The sequence below is a fragment of the Astyanax mexicanus genome, chromosome 8, assembly GCF_023375975.1.
Source record: "Astyanax mexicanus isolate ESR-SI-001 chromosome 8, AstMex3_surface, whole genome shotgun sequence".
NCBI classification, from domain to species: Eukaryota; Metazoa; Chordata; class Actinopteri; order Characiformes; family Acestrorhamphidae; genus Astyanax; species Astyanax mexicanus.
The window spans coordinates 42,323,894-42,340,542 of record NC_064415.1 but is presented as its reverse complement, the minus strand read 5'-3'; the positions used below and the strand labels follow the sequence as shown (position 1 = coordinate 42,340,542).

The window sequence follows — 16,649 nt, the reverse complement described above, 5'->3', positions numbered from 1 at the left end:
ATTAAGGTCTTTGGTAAAGGCACAAGATTATTTGTAACAGGTAAGAAAATGGTCTTTATTCATTGCTCCAGGTTTACTTAAAAAATGTTAATGTTGTAAATTTGGAAAAATTATCTAATCATCAAATTTACTATATGATGCACAAATGAAAGTCTGGAAACTTCAACACTCTAAAGCTAAAGATGATGGGAAATGGTATTTAATTTGTCAGATTCATTTTAGATTAGTTGTTTAGGAATATTTGTGATAGTGTGTATCTAAGTGTAGCTCTGGGTACTACACCCACAAAGTGTTTGGATCTGGAACTCGACTAGTCGTCACTGGTACGAACATATTTTACACTTTATTAACTACAGAAATGATAAAATGTTAAAGCATGATGAGTTAACTTATGAAAATCAGGTAACAAGGATACAATAATAAGGATATATTATTTAACAGTACTCACTACATAAGTTAAAACATTAGGAATCTTTACAATGTGTCTCATATGTCTCAGAATGTCTCCATTTATTATTGCTTACAACATTCTTAAGCATTGAAATGTGTAGTCATGTATAATATTGTCTTAACTAGGGTCAATTAATAATTAGTTGAGATGTTACTTTAACCATTTAACAATGTCTACAGCTGTTATAATTACAATTATTTGTGACACTTAAGCGTAAAGTGTTAACGAAACTTTTTTCATCGTAACGATTTGGCAACACTATTCTACTAGTCTACTGAGTCTTTCTATTCTTTATTTTTAGATGTTCATCTTCTAGTATCTTCCATTATTTGTCTGTTAAACATAATAGAATGAATCTAACCCTACCTTAGGAAACCTTGAATATAGCCTAAACGGTATTTCTAAGCTTAAATATAATCCCAAGGCTAATAATAATCAGTTAAGAGTTTTGAGTTTACACTGTAAGAAATTTTACCTTGTAAACAATCAAAAATCAGTCAAAAAGCCTGTGAAAGTTCAATAAGACAGCATAAAAGTTAATATCCAACATTTACACCATATAAGAAAATAGAGAATAAAAATAATGGTTTCACTTAAAAGTATTTAGTTTAAAGCATGGAAAACTAGCATACTAGTACAAGTGTACATTAAGATGTATCATGTTAAAATCAATTCCTTTAAAAAATTACCAAAATTTATCCTGTCAACTAAAAATGTTTCATCGTATAAGAAAATTTACACCATATAAAAAATAAAGACTAAAAATAATGTTTTTACTTAAAATGATTTAGTTTGAAGCCTAGAAAACTAGTATACTAGTACAAGTGTACAAGAAAATGTATCATGTTAAAATCAATTGTGAAAAAACGTTCAAAATTTTATTTATATAAGAACATTTACTCCGTATAAGAAAATAGACCCTAAAATAATGTTTTCAGTTTCAATTCATTAGTGTAAATCCTGGAAAACTAGCATACTAGTACGAGTGTACATGAAAATGTATCATGTTAAAATCAATTCCTTTAAAAAAAAAATTACACAAAAGCAGACTCATTCATGTTCATGTATTAGTGAGCTTAGATATTTTTTTTTGTTCATGAATATAACACTGTGGCGGTTACTGGAGAAAGATTTTTGGTGCAGGCACAAGATTGATTGTAACAGGTAAGAAAAAGATCTTATTTCATTGATCTAGAAAGATTTGGAGATATGTAACAAATTTGTAACATAATCTGAATAAAGGATCTGGTGATTATGGAACAGGTAGCTTTACTTTTTTCCAGTTTGCTGTTTAGGAGTATTTGTTGTAGACTGTTTCTATGTGTGGCTACTACTACAAAGTGTTTGGATCTGGAACACGGCTGATCGTCACAGGTATGAGCATTCTGGCCCATCAGTGCATGTTTCCATGTTTGGAGAAAAATATGCCTAAAAGCAATTTTGTTACTGGTCTGATTTGCTCCAAGATACATTCATAGCCCCTATGCACTGTTGAAATGGTAATTTCCTTGAGTAAGCTTTAGTGATTCTTTAATTTGAAATTGTGAAGGAACCCCTTAAGGTGCTGTGAAGAACCTTCTAAGTAAAGGATTTTAGAAGAAAATGTTCCTTGAAGTACTTTTAAAACGTTCTTTAAGGAGCTTATACTTTTAACAGTGTGAAGCATTCTGAGTACAAAAATTCAGATGAGCACACATTTAAAAGAATACGTTGCTTGGGGACCTTTTGAGGTTTTTAAAATGTAAAACTGAGGAGGAACCTCTTAAGGAATGTGAAGAAAACCAAAAAGTTCCTTGAGGATTATTTAATTTGAGCAGTGTACTGCACAAATCGTCACTGTCCAATGAAAAAACAACAAGTATCTCCAAAACAGCAACTTTACAGGAGAGAGTAAAAAAAAACTTCTAAACTTTTAATGGAAGTCCATGTATAAAGAGTTTATTTCAGGTCATTTTGAAGTATTTCAAATGGTCCGTTCATCAAGAAAAGTTGGCACAGTGTAAGGGACAGTTTGTCAGTTTAAGTTATGTAATAAACTAAAAATGTACTATTTTTTTTAGTATTTCTTGTTTTAAATAAAGTTTATATGCAACAGGTATAAAATGGTACAATAGAAATTGTTTAAAAAATCATTTAGATGTTTTTTCTAGCGGTATCTTGAATCTGCTCATACAATTCACTGTATGGTTTACAGATTAAACCTTGGCTTTAAAAAAGTCTTTATTAAAATATAAAACATAAACTGGAAATAGAGGTTTTATTGTTGAGATTAGCGGTAGTTAGTGGTAGTATTTGTTACAGTCTGTTTCTTAGTGTAGCTATGGCTACTCCTATAAAGCGTTTGGATCTGGAACTCGGCTAATCGTCACAGGTATGAACATATTGCTTTTTTTAAAGAAAAAATCCAAATTAATATAGTTGAATTTATTATTTTGTAAGTCAAATAAGCAAAAACCATTAATGAAAGTCTCAGCATCAAAATATTAAAAACAAGGACACTTAAAAAATATAGTAACATCATCAATTTAGTAACATCTGAGGCAAAATCTATAGTGTAATGTCTTTTCAGCTTAAATGTTCTGCTAGGCAGCTTCAACCTTACTGTTAATAATGTCCTTCATTTGACCATAGCAGCTTAAAGCTCATGAAAATGCTAATAATTAGACATGTTAGCAAAGTATATGCATCGTATCATTTATAATAAAGTTTCTTTCTTATAATATAGCTTTCATTTTATTGTCCTTCTTAAATTAGGGAAAGTTATTAAATATGAAGCACAAATATCATTACAGAGATGTTTAACACTAAATATAGGGTCAAATTGACCCATAAGGTAAAGGAAGAGTTAAAGAAATTAAGTGATATAACTGGATCTGGATAATTACAATAATTATCACCCAAATTAACATATATATTTTCTCAAAGAGTCTCACCAATATTTACTGTCCATGTTTATCTCTTCAAATTTGTATAGATTTAATTAGATTAATTAATTAGATTTAATTTAATAGGACTTTGGTAACTTGTGTGAACTATATTTTATACTAATGCTAGTGGCCAGAACTTTAGATTTAGACTTTAAAAAAGTGCTAAATCATGAGTTAATTATCAGGTATACTTGGATTCTCTGTAAAACACACTATATTTGGAGTCTTTAATGCAAATTCTTAATGCAATCCAGATTCAGAGTCACTGTGTGTCTGTAGAGGTCAGTTCAGTTCTTTTTGTTCTGGAGTGAAATGATGTGGGGGCTTGATTAAGGTCTTTGGTGCAGGCACAAGATTGTATGTAACAGGTAAGAAAATATCTTAATATGATGCTCCAGAAAAGAACAAAATTTGAGATTTTATTTTAGTATCAGACTAATCATATGATAAGTGTATAATATCCATATGAAACATTGACTTTGGTATTCTTAGTTAAGCTAATAATAATTCTAGTAGCTGTACCGAGGCTCTGAAGATGATAGATTTAGGTTTTAGTTGTTAGCTCGTTGTTTAGGAGTATTTGTTATAGTCTGTTTCAAAGTGTGGCTATGACTACAAAGTGTTTGGATCTGGAACTCGGCTAATCGTTACAGGTATGACGACATTATAAAAGAGCCCTTTTTTATGTCTCTAACAAAATTCTATAATGTTCTATAATAATTTTTGAGGCTTACAAGTTCAACAAAGCTTAAAACAGCTTAAAACATAATACAACGGATCTAAAACTATACGTAAAAGAAAAATTAAAGAGAAAGAGAAAACAGACAGTTTAATTGTAGCTCAAAAAGACAGCGGCACCGATGTGACACGCCAACTGGTACCAATGACCCTATTAAACTACAAAGGATTGTGGTACTTTGGTATGAAATAAATAAATGGCTTTAAATTGACCACTAAGATAATGGAAAGGTTAAATTAAAAACAATTAAAGAAATTAACTATCGTTGCTAGATCTGGAATTATAATAATTAACACTAAAATTAATATATATATATATATGTTCTAAGAGATTCATCGATTTTAATGTCCATGTTTATCTTCACAACTTTATAGAACAAATGAACAGAACTTTTATTACTTATTTTATTATCATTGTCTGAAATGAACAAATACAACATAATGCAACTGATCTAAAACTACATAAAAGAAAATCACTTTTTTTAGTTTAATTGTAGCTCAAAAAGAAAGCAAAAATGACCAAAAATGTGTCAACTGGTACCAATGATCCCATTAAACTGTAAAAAAAAATAGTAGTGTACTTTGCTATAAAGCTGGATGGATGGTAACTTGTTTTTTAAAAAGTGACACTTCATTTAAGTAGTTTAATTTTTTAAGATATACGTAATATAAACAAATGGTAAAATAAACCTTTTTTTAACCTGAAACTACAGATTATTTATGTCTTATTTATATCTGCTTTAAGAAAATTAATAAGTAGACCTCATTTTGAAGTAAATCTAAAATATACAGTTCGCAAAGTAAAAAAAGTGTAAAGTTTCATTAAACCAAATTGAATCTAAACAGAAATAAACATCATATAAGATCTATAGAGTCAGTTCAGGTTTTTTGCTGTAGAGTAAACTACTGTGGGCAGGAAGGTCTTCGGAGCAGGTACAAGACTGTATGTAACAGGTAAGAAAATACTCTTAATTAATTGATTCAGAATAATTCAGAGGTCACGTAGCAAATTTGCTATTTTTTTGCTCAAAATATGGAAAGTAAGAGCAGAAACTCTGTCTTCAGTCTCTTTAACTTTTACACTTGTAAAAAATATAGCTGATATCTGAGCTCTAAAATACAGATTAAAGACTAAAGAATAGGAATTGTCGTGTAGTTGCTCAACTATTGTTCAGATGAAGTTTGTTTAGGAGTATTTGATATAGTCTGTTACTGAGTGGAGTAGTCAGTGGAAGAGCTCGCATCACATACTACTATAAAGTATTTGGATCTGGAACCCGGCTAATTGTAACGGGTATGAACACAATTTTTCTGTCTTCATTTACAGAAATGACCAAATGTTTAGTATTACTGTGGCAATCTAATATCTAATATGTAGTGCATTTGTTTTAGCTTAACTCATTTACAGGCCTTGAAAAGTAAACAGGCTACAGGTGTAGGTGATACAAAACCATTTTATTCTGCAGTAAAATAAGTTATTCACACTCTGTAAATTTAGGGTTTTAAAATCTCCTGTAGGACACTTGACAAAAGCTGCCTGTTCACTGTCTAACTTACTCCACTTAATAATTCAAGATCAGTAACAGGAATCAACCCAAATGCTGCAGGTTTGAAAATATATGATAAAAAACTAGACAAATATAACAAAAATAAAGGTTTGGAGAACATAAAATGTTTGATTTGTATTCTGGAAAATATTGATTTTAAAATTATGTTTAGAAAAGAGCCAATTTTATGATTGTTATTCAATAGATTTATTACAATCACAATTAGTAGTAATTTGTAGTAACATTTATTATCAAACATGAAACTTATTTTATTTAATGCTTGAATACAAATCATAAACAAGATTAAGACGATTAAGATTAAGATTAAGACAAAAATGCTGGCCTGTTAAGGGGTTAAATCTCCTAATCTAATGTCCAACCTATATGGAGTACATCTTAATACAACTAATACAAAAGCTTCCAAAAAACTAAAAAGTCCCGTATAAAAATGTACATTTCTATGCAGAACGATAGTGAAAGTAATAAAATATAGTGGGACTCTTTTTTGCCGCAACATATTAAAGGTTTTTCACTAATTAGAAGAATCCTGCAGCCAGACAAGAAATCACATCCTCAATCCTCACTGTCCAAAGAAAAAAAACTTAAAGAATATCCAAAATAGAACATTTACAGAAGAAAGAAAAAATGGTCATAAATGTTAATGAATGTCAGTGTATATGCAATGGTTTTGTTTGGTTTTGTTTCAAAGTCTTTCTGTACAATTGATATTATATTTATATCATATTGTCAATTTATATGTATAATTACTGTTTTTACACAATGTAAAGGACATCTGCTGTGCAAATGGTGAACTGTATAGTAAATAGGAAAAATATATAGAAAAATTTAAGTACATGATTTTCTTTAGATAGCTTCGTTATACCTCACTACTGTCCAATGACAAACCTGTATCTCCAAAAAACAGCAACTTTAAAGGAGAAATATCATGTTGTAGAATTTAAATGTCCATTTCTCAAAAAAGAGGCACAGTGTAAGGGACAGTGTCTGTGTTTAAATTATATAGTGAACTTAAAATCTAAATCAAAAATTGAGGTACAGTGTCAGCAAGTCTAAGAAATTCAATAATTCCAAAGATATTTTATTAGTAGAGGTTCTTTAGTATCGGTTATGGTCTGTTTCTAAGTGTGACTTCTACTATAACTATAGTAGAGATACCTACATATCATATGACTACAAAGTATTTGGATCTGGAACACAGCTAATTGTCACTGGTATGAACACATTTTCTATTTTTATGTCTTATTGAACTTATTGAAACTTAAACGGAAAATAGATTTTTACCTAAGATATTTAAAATTCTAGAAGGTAGAACTATAGATAGAACTTGGTGATATAAAAAAGATACAAAATGAACACAACAGAACACTGCTGATAAAAAAAATACATAAAATGCAAATTCTCATAAAAACAGTTGACTTTTTAAACAAAAAAAATCAACAAGTAAAACATTTTAATAAATTTAAGCTCAAATTAATGTTTGGAAGACCATAATACAGTTTAAAAGTTCGAAATTACATTAAATTACAGGGTATTACTGAATAAAACGTTTCTGAAATGTCAGAAAGTTCAGTTGTGAAGCTTGATAAAATATCAAATGAACAAACCCAACAATCAATAAAAATAAAATAATGCTAAAAATAACATCGTACAATAATGGGTTGTTTAAAAAATAGTAATAATTTAAGACAAAAGTGTGCAACATGTTTAAGTGTAATATCTGTAATTGATAAATGTAATATTTACTTATATTTTTATTGATATGTCTTTACATCTTAGAAAACAAAATATTTGGATTCAATAAGAGTTCAACATCACCTAAAATCTAAAGTTTTTTTTTTAAACAAAAGAAATGAAAATATTCAACATAAAATGGGTCAGTATTAATCTCTTTAATTTCTACACTGTTGCTTTAAACTAAATACAGTAAATCAGTAAATTAATGAAAACGTATATGAAAGGAACACAAAATAATGAAGGGAAATATAAATATCTAATAAAAAGTATATATGTATTAATGAGGAATGTGAATTTATTTTAAAGCCACTAATTCAAATTCTGGCTATGCTGAATGTTTGGCAGAGTCCACAAGCCCAAGTAATGCAAGAATACAGATATTTTATTAGTAGATGTTCTGAAGTATTGGTTATGGTCTGTTTCTAAGTGGGACTACTATGACAGTAGTAGTGGTACATACATAGAATATGCCTACAAAGTATTTGGATCTGGAACACAGCTAATTGTCAGCTAATTAATCAGTTACAGTTAATTTGCATGTAATACATGTACAGTTGAATTTTAGTTGAATATTAGTTGAGCACCTATGAAGCTTTCCAGGAATGTCAGGAAGTTGTAGCTTAAACATTAAACTAACAAACCTAATAAACATGTTAAAAAATAAAACAGTACAATTCTAAATTGTTTAAGAAATAAAATTAAAATGAAAAATAAAAATAAATAAAATAAAATGTATAATTTGGGTAACACTTTATTTTGATGGTTATAAATATCTATTAAATGCAACTTAATTAACCATAATGTAAATGATTCTCTATAGACTCTAACCCTACACCTAAACCTAATCTTAAACTTAAATCTAAACCTAAACCTTGTCTTAAAATGTTAAGATTAGTGTTTAGGTTACAGTTGGGTGTAATGTTACATTATATAGAGAATCGTTTATTTTACCTAATAGTTCAGTTGCATCAAATAGACATGCAGTTAAATGTTAATTGAATATTAGTTGAGTATCTATGAGTCATCTATAATGGACCATTCAAATAAAGTTTGGGACAAAAGAATACAACGTGTTTAATTACATTTACTGCTGTTCGACTGCTGTTCTACTAATAGGTCTGATCACTTTACATTTTAGACACAACTAAGTTATGAGAATTCAAACATCATCTAAAATCTACTTACAGATCTTACTTTTTTCTGAGTATTAGAATTCATAATTTAGTCAGGGAACAAAAGGAGAACCTACTCCAGCATACTTACTATAGAACACTAAATAAATTTCAGCTACTGTTATTACTGTCTTTGCGTCACTCGCTAAATAACCCTTATTTATCAGTTTAATGAGCAAGTATACAGAAATAATATTCAATCATACAGTCAATGCTGATGCAGTGTTTACCTTGATAGGTCCAAATAAATACTATGTGAAATACTAAATTAATATTATAACTTAATTTCTCTCATGAAAACACTTTTTAAATAAACAGTTCTTAGTGAAACATTTCCATAAAGTTAAGACCAAATTAATATTTGGAAGACCATACTCAATTTAAAGACTGTAAAGGCTGTAAATTATTTTTAATTACTGATTAAAACATTCAAGCAATGTCAGAAAGTGGCAGCTAAAATATTAAGCTAACAAACCGAACAAAGATGTTAAAAATAACATTGTACAAATATGGATTGTGTAGGGAAAAAAATGGAAAGTAAAAATAAATAAAATACAATTAATATTTTTTGTTAATAAACAAATTGCACATAAATGCCAAAATCAAATGATGCCTTAAATGAGATAAAAAAGGTGAACTACTTAAAAAGAGAGAGCACACAGAAGCTACAGTAATTGAAGTATGATACAGAATAGTATATCATATCTAAAGTAAATACTAATAACTCTACTCTATAATAACATTACGTAACTTGTTAACATTTACAGAATATAAAGAGTTTAAAAAAAGGATTAAATAGTGACTCAGAATGTGTCTAATTCATGCTGTAAGGTATTAATTTATTTATTTTATTCATTCATTCAACAGACTTAAACTAATAGTTAACTCTTAAGTATTTAAAACAGTTAAATTAAAAATGAGTAAATCTTCCAACAGAAATAAACTTAAATTTAAAATTCGACCAAAATCCACCGAAATGACACTGGTATTTGGCCAAAATGAAAAGAACAAATAATATATACCAGCAATTTCAAATCTCAAATTGCTTCCATCATATTCATCTGAATATATTAGACCTGCTGTGTGTGGATGTATAATAACTGTATCAATCATCCTGGTTCTTCCCGAGCTTTCTTCCTCCTTCAGCTCTGAGGGAGATTTTCCTAGCCTCTGTCGTTTACTGAGATTTCTGTATTTTATGTTAAATGTTTAGCCTAATTCTCTGTGCTGTTACTGCTTTGTAACAACATCAGCTGTAAAAGTGCTATATAAATATGTAGCATACATAGCATATGATATAAATTTGATTTGATTTAATGGCAGGTCTGCTGGAATATTAAAAATGTTCAGTGTCCAATCAGTATTTGTAAAATAAATTTTTGTCTAGCTATTTAATTTCATTTATTAATTGCTGAAAGGGTATCAAATTGAATTGAAAAAAAATATATATATGAAAAAAACTATGTTTAATATTCCACATATCCACATATGGCTTTTAGACAAATTTTTATTTTGTTCAGTTTCAGTATACTTCTTACTGTATATACAGCTCTGGCCAAAAATAAGAGCCCACTTAAAAATGATGAGTTTCTTTGATTTTACCAAATTGAAAACCTCTGGAATATAATCAAGAGGAAGATCACAAGCCATCAAACAAAGCTGAACTGCTTCAATTTTTGCACCAGGAGTGTAAAGCATAAAGTTATCCAAAAGCAGTGTGTAAGACTGGTGGAGGAGAACATGCCAAGATGCATAAAAACTGTGACTAAAAACCAGGGTTATTTCAACAAATATTGATTTCTGAACTCCTAAAACTTTATGAATATGAACTAGTTTTGTTTGCATTATCTGATGTCTGAAAACTCTTAAACTGTTATTTTAGCCATTTCTCATTTTCTGCAAATAAATGCACTAAATGATGAAACAATATTTTTATTTGGAATTTGAGAGAAATGTTGACTGTAGTTTATAGAATAAAACAACAATGTTCATTTTAATCAAACATAAACCTATAAATAAATAAAATCAGGGAAACTGATTCAGAAACTGAAGTGGTCTCTTATTTTTTTTTTATTTCATGATTACTGGACCAACATAAATGCAGTAAAATTATTATTTTGTCATCCTGAGACATTGTTTTGCATGACAACAAAAATTCTGCTGTGTGATTCAGTTCTAATCCGAGTTGTTTTTATTATTTTCTATGATGATGATTATTATTATTATTATTATTATTATTATTCAATGATTAACTCTACTTTTACTTGTGCCAAACAGATCAAGAAAATCCAGCGAGAAAACCTAAATTATCAGCGTATCCAGTATTCCGGCCGAGCAATGGGAGGAGTGTGCTGCTGTGTCAGGCCAGCGGCATGTTCCCAGACCTGGTGAGGTTCGACTGGGCGAATGAAGATGGTAAGGTGCAGCTGAACGAAAGAGAGGAGCTGCTGGAGCAGAGAGACGGTCAGGGTCAGGAGGTCAGAGTGACCAGCATGCTGATCTTAGAGAAAGCAAATGAGAACTCCAAAACATTCACATGCTCCGTCCAACACGACAGCAGCATAGATTCAACGAACAATGACCTGAAGGTCACTATTCCTAAAGGTAACATTTGCCTTTATGTTCTTGGAATTAAAAGTGCTGTTTTTGGAATGACAGGAAACGGTATTGTGATGTGATTTGAGGTGATTTGAGAGTTTGCAATCAACCACTAGTAAAAAGATCTCCTCAAAAACATGTAAATCAGGATTTACAGTTGCAGTCCAAAAGCATGTCTACAGGGCAAAATCTCAAAAAATTTGAATATCTTTGAAAAGTTACTTTATTTCAGTAATTCAGTTCAAAGTGTGAAACTATATTATATAGATGTATTAAATACAGAGTGATCTATTTTAAGCGTTTAATTCTTTTATTTTTGATGATTATGGCTTACAGCCAATGAAACCCAAAAATCAGTGTCTCAGAAAATGAGAATATTACATAAGATCAATTGGTACTTTCTGCAGTGTGGGCAGTGTGCCAAGTCCTGCTGGAAAATGAAAGCCGCATCTCCATAAAAGTTGTCAGCAGAGGGAAGCATGAAGTGCTGTAAGATTTTGTGGGAAACAAAATCTTACAAAATCTCCAAACCATCACTGATCATCAGTACATTTTACATTTCATTTAGAAATCAAGGGCGCAGAGTCTGGAGGAAGAGTGGAGAGACACACAGTCCAAACTGCTTGAGGTCTAGTGTGAAGTTTCCACCAATCAGTGATGGTTTGGAGAGGCATGTCATCTGCTGGTGTTGATCCACTGTGTTTTATTATGAATCTAAAGTCAGTGCAGTTCTGTTTTCCCACAAAATCGTACAGCACTTTTAAGAAGATGTGGATTTCATTTTCCAGCAGGACTAAGCACACTGCCCACACTACCAAAAGTATCAATTGGTCTTATAATATAATATTCTAAATTTCTGAGATACTGATTTTTGGGTTTTAATTGGCTGTAAGCCAAAAATCATCAATGATAAAATAAATAAATGCTTAAAATAGATCACTCTGTGTCTAATAATACATCTATATAACATATAAGTTTCACATTTGGAACTGAATTACTGAAATAAAGTAACTTTTCAAAGGTATTCAAATTTTTTTAGATAGCCCTGTATATAACCCAGTGTTTCTTATCCTGAGGTGTTTCTTATTACCAAGAACGTGAAGAAAGAATGGGCTTATGTTCCTCAGAAGAACTTTTTTGAAGTTACCTTGGAAGAAAAAACACCTTTACACAAGTTTTAAAAAAGAGCACAAGAACAGAGTACATACAGTGCTGTGTGATTATTATTTTATTAGCTATATTACTTTTATTAGTTTATTGCAGTAAAATCCGCCTTCCAGGTTAACAACTATTATCCAAACTTATCTAGCTTAGCTGATGCTACCAGAGGAGGGTATATGAAGTACACTTTTAGTTTATATATAATTTTACATACTTCTAAAATCCTTATTTCCAAATATACTTTTGTGCATTTTTAGCAAAGAGTGTTAAACACAGCTGTTACAGTAGTTCACTTAAAGTGCAATGTATGATGTAACTTAAAAAATAAAAAGTTAATTAAATTATTACATAGATAAAATGTTAAGCAAATTTGTAAAACACTAATAATTGTAGTACAGTATATTAAAATATATTTTTTATACCCAACAAAGTATATGAGGACTGCGCTACTTACAAAAGACAGGAAGAAGAAGCATCTTTGTACTATATATATATATATATATATATATATATATATATATATACATGTGTATATATATATATATATACATATATATACATATACATATATACATATATATACATACATATACATACAAGTAGTATGTTTAAATGTTATGTTTAAAAGTATATTTCAAAAAGTTCCATTTTAGTACAGTTAAGTACACTTTCACACAGCACAATTTCAGTAAGACTTTTGTACTATTTTTATACAATTAAAGTTTAATAAGTACAGAAAAAGTTGTTCCATTTTAGTCTTTAATCTACTTTTCTTTTCACTAGGGTTTATTCCTCACAAGGATGTAGCAGTATAATTGATTTGATCTGTATAAACTAATGGCGATTTTATTATGTTGCAGAACAAGAGACCAAACCTAAAACTGATCCTGCTCCTGACCCGACCTGTAAACCTGAAACAGAGGAGGAGGAAAATAAAAAGACAAACCCAGATTTTGGTAAGCTGGGCTCTGGGTGATCCACTGGACTAAAGTTCTGCCACTAAAAGCTTAAATGGAGCCAATAGGCCTGTTTAGTTCTTTATTTCACACATACAATCAAACTGACTTAAAACTGACACTATTAAACGTTTCCCCATGTATCATCTTCCTTTGCTGTTCATTGTGTTATGCACTATTATTTTTAGAACAATTTTAAGACCTTAAATACTTTAATATACTTTATTTTCTGACTGTCTGACTGTGATTATGTGTATTTTTATTTTCTCTTACCGTACAGTTCTTTTGTTTTTGCTTTTTTGTCATACTAATATTTTTTCAGATTATTAAACAAACTATAATATCAGAAAAAAGATAGCAAGAGTAAAAAATTTTAAGCAGTTTAAAATGATCATTTAATGTATTAAAGAAAAACAAATATCTAAACCAATCTAGCCCTGTGTGAAAAAGTGTTTGCCCCCTAAACCTAATAACTTGGTTGTTATTATAACAACTGCAATCAAGCTTAGCTTTACTGATAACTGGCAACAAGTCTTTCACATCTGTGTGGAGGCATTTTGTTCCACTCTTCTTTACAGAATTGTTTTAATTCAGACACACTTTAGGTTTTTTCCAGCATGAACATCCTGTTTAAAATCATGCCGGAGGTGGACTTGTTTGTGTGCTTTGGATCATTGTCCTGCTGCAGAACCCAAGTGCACCTGAGCTTGAGGTCACGAACAGATGGACGGATATTCTCCTTCAGAATTGTCTGGTAAACAGCAGAATTCCTGATTCCATCTGTTTATGAGTTGTGTTCTTTTTGGTCTTGGAACTCTCTTATAGAGAATATTTTTGATCAGTCTCTTTCTTATTAATCAATCATTAACACTGACCTTAACTGAGGCGAGTGAGAGCTGCAGTTCTTTAAATGTTGTTCTAGGTTCTTTTGTGACCTCCTGGATGAGTTGTCCATGCCCTTTTGAAATAATTTTGGTCGGTTGGTTTCTCCTGGGAGGGTTCACCAGTGTTTCATTGTTTTCTCCATTTGTGAATATTAGCTCTCTCTGTGAGTCCCAAAGCTTACAAATAACTTAGTTTTTTCCTAGACTGATAGATCATTAATCAATTTGTTTTCTTATCTGTTTTGAATTTCTTCAGATCAAGGCATAATGTGTTGTTTTTTTAAGATCTTTTAGCTGATTCATGTTGTCAGACAGGCAGTAATTAGGCCTGATTATGGTTAGTAGTGAGACTGAACTCCAAAAAGCTTTCCAAAAAGTGTGATTAATCACAATTATTTTCCAGAGAGAAAAACACTTTTTTCACACAGGGCTAGATTGGTTTGGATATTTTTTCCACTTAACAATTGATAATAATCATCATTTAGAAAGTGATTTTTATATTTACACAGGTTATCTTTGTCTGATATTAAAGTTTGTTTGATAATATGAAAAATGTAAGTATGACAAAAATGCAAAAAACAAAAGAAATATGTAAGGGGGCAAATACTTTTTCATTCCACTGTACATATTTTACACTGTTTCTGTAATTTATACAGGAATAGCACAGGTGTTTGTTAGCTGACATATCAGAGCTGGGTCGCTGCGCTTTCCTCCGAGTGCGCTGTGATGCTACTCGGTAATGTTGCATCAGCGGCAGTTTGAAAAAAAAAATTCTAAAAATAAAAATAAAAACTCCTAGCGTTCTAAACATTATCAAACTTTGTGTATCTCTTGATCCTAGTCTCTACAAACTAAAGTCATTCTGGATAAGGGCATCTGCTAAATGCCTTAAATGTAAATGTATCGGAGGAGGCATGTGCTAGTCTTCACCCTCCTGGTGTTGGGGGCATCACTAGGGATAGGGGGAGTGCAGCTGAGTGTGTGGGGTAAACGGCCAACTGGGCCAACTGGGGAGAAATATTGGATAAAATAATAAAAATATATTATTCAAACCTTATTTAACTGGCTTTACTAAGGAAATCATTATTATTTTCTATAATATCAACAAATCAAATAGCATCTCTATTTCACATAACTTTTTTTCATTTTCATTTGCACATTTTTTTTTTATTTATACAGCATTAGTTAAAACTTAGGACACACCTTTCTCATTCAATGTTTTTTTTCCCTTTATTTTCATTATTTTACCTCCCTCTCTCTCTCTCTCTCTCTCTCTCTCTCTCTCTCTCTCTCTCTCTCTCTCTCTCTCTCTCTCTCTCTCTTCTCTACAGGTTCGTTTTCGCTCGTCCCTAAGCTGAACCTGTTCAATCTGACCTACGTGTCTCTGCTTGTGAAGAACGTGCTGTATTTCTTTGCTGTGTGTTTCTTGCTGTACAAGAGGAGAGACAGAAGCAGCAAACCTGATCTGGAACCAAACCAGGGAAAATGAGGAATTTCTTATTTTTCACATATGGAGGAAATGCTCATAATAGATTCACCTAAATCTGAGCAAACATAGTTTTATACACCTGAGAGCTTTTTAGACCACTTACAAGCCATTTCACATAAATACAATTATCACACACACACACACACACACACACACACAGTCAGATAGATGTGGTCTCCACACACCATACTTACAATATCTCTTTTGCTTTTAGTGACTCAGTGATCTAATACCACCCTGCGATGCTTTATTATGTACCCTGCTAAAACATGGCATTTTAAACTCATGTTAGAGCACAGTTCCGTCTTGTTTGCTCAAATTAATATATTGAAAAAAATAAAATATTACTTTTTTTACATACAACTTCAATGTATTTCCACTCCATGTGTTAAATTAAGCAAACAGTCTTTGAGCAGGTTTCTGGACAGGGATTATTCCTTTTTTATTGGATCTATTCTAAACTGAAAATAAAGATTAAAAAATTATACAAGGTATTACACATAAATAAAAAGAAGAAAAGACTTTTTGAGTCCACATATGTTCCAAATGTTTAGTTCTGTTCATTTCGTTCTATGCAATTATTTGTAAAACAATTTTCAGATTTGATAAATATTTTGATCTGTTTTCTTGACTTTCTTAACTATCGGACTGTAATGATGTGTATTTTTATTTCTCCTACATTTACACTGTTCCTGTAATCTGTCTATCTATTCTAGCAATATTTGAATAATGACATCGTCTGCTTACTTACAGTAGTAGTAGTGTAATCATGAATAAAAGAATAGCAGAGATGCTTTGGCAGATGTCCTTAGCTTCCATTATATGTTTTAACCTTCTTAACCTTCGCTTGTTCTATCAGATTGTTTTATTCTGTATTTCTTGTAATCGTAAACAAACTGCTTTGGATAGATTTAATTCGGAATATGTTTTATTGTGTTTTTGCAAAAACTTTTCAAATAAATTGGATTTTA

The 16,649-nt window shown here is 30.6% G+C and overlaps 1 pseudogene; it reads left to right on the top strand.

The window, feature by feature from the left end:
- The window catches only part of LOC103022687 (uncharacterized), a 28,960-nt pseudogene extending 12,311 nt beyond the window's left edge, over positions 1 to 16,649 (top strand).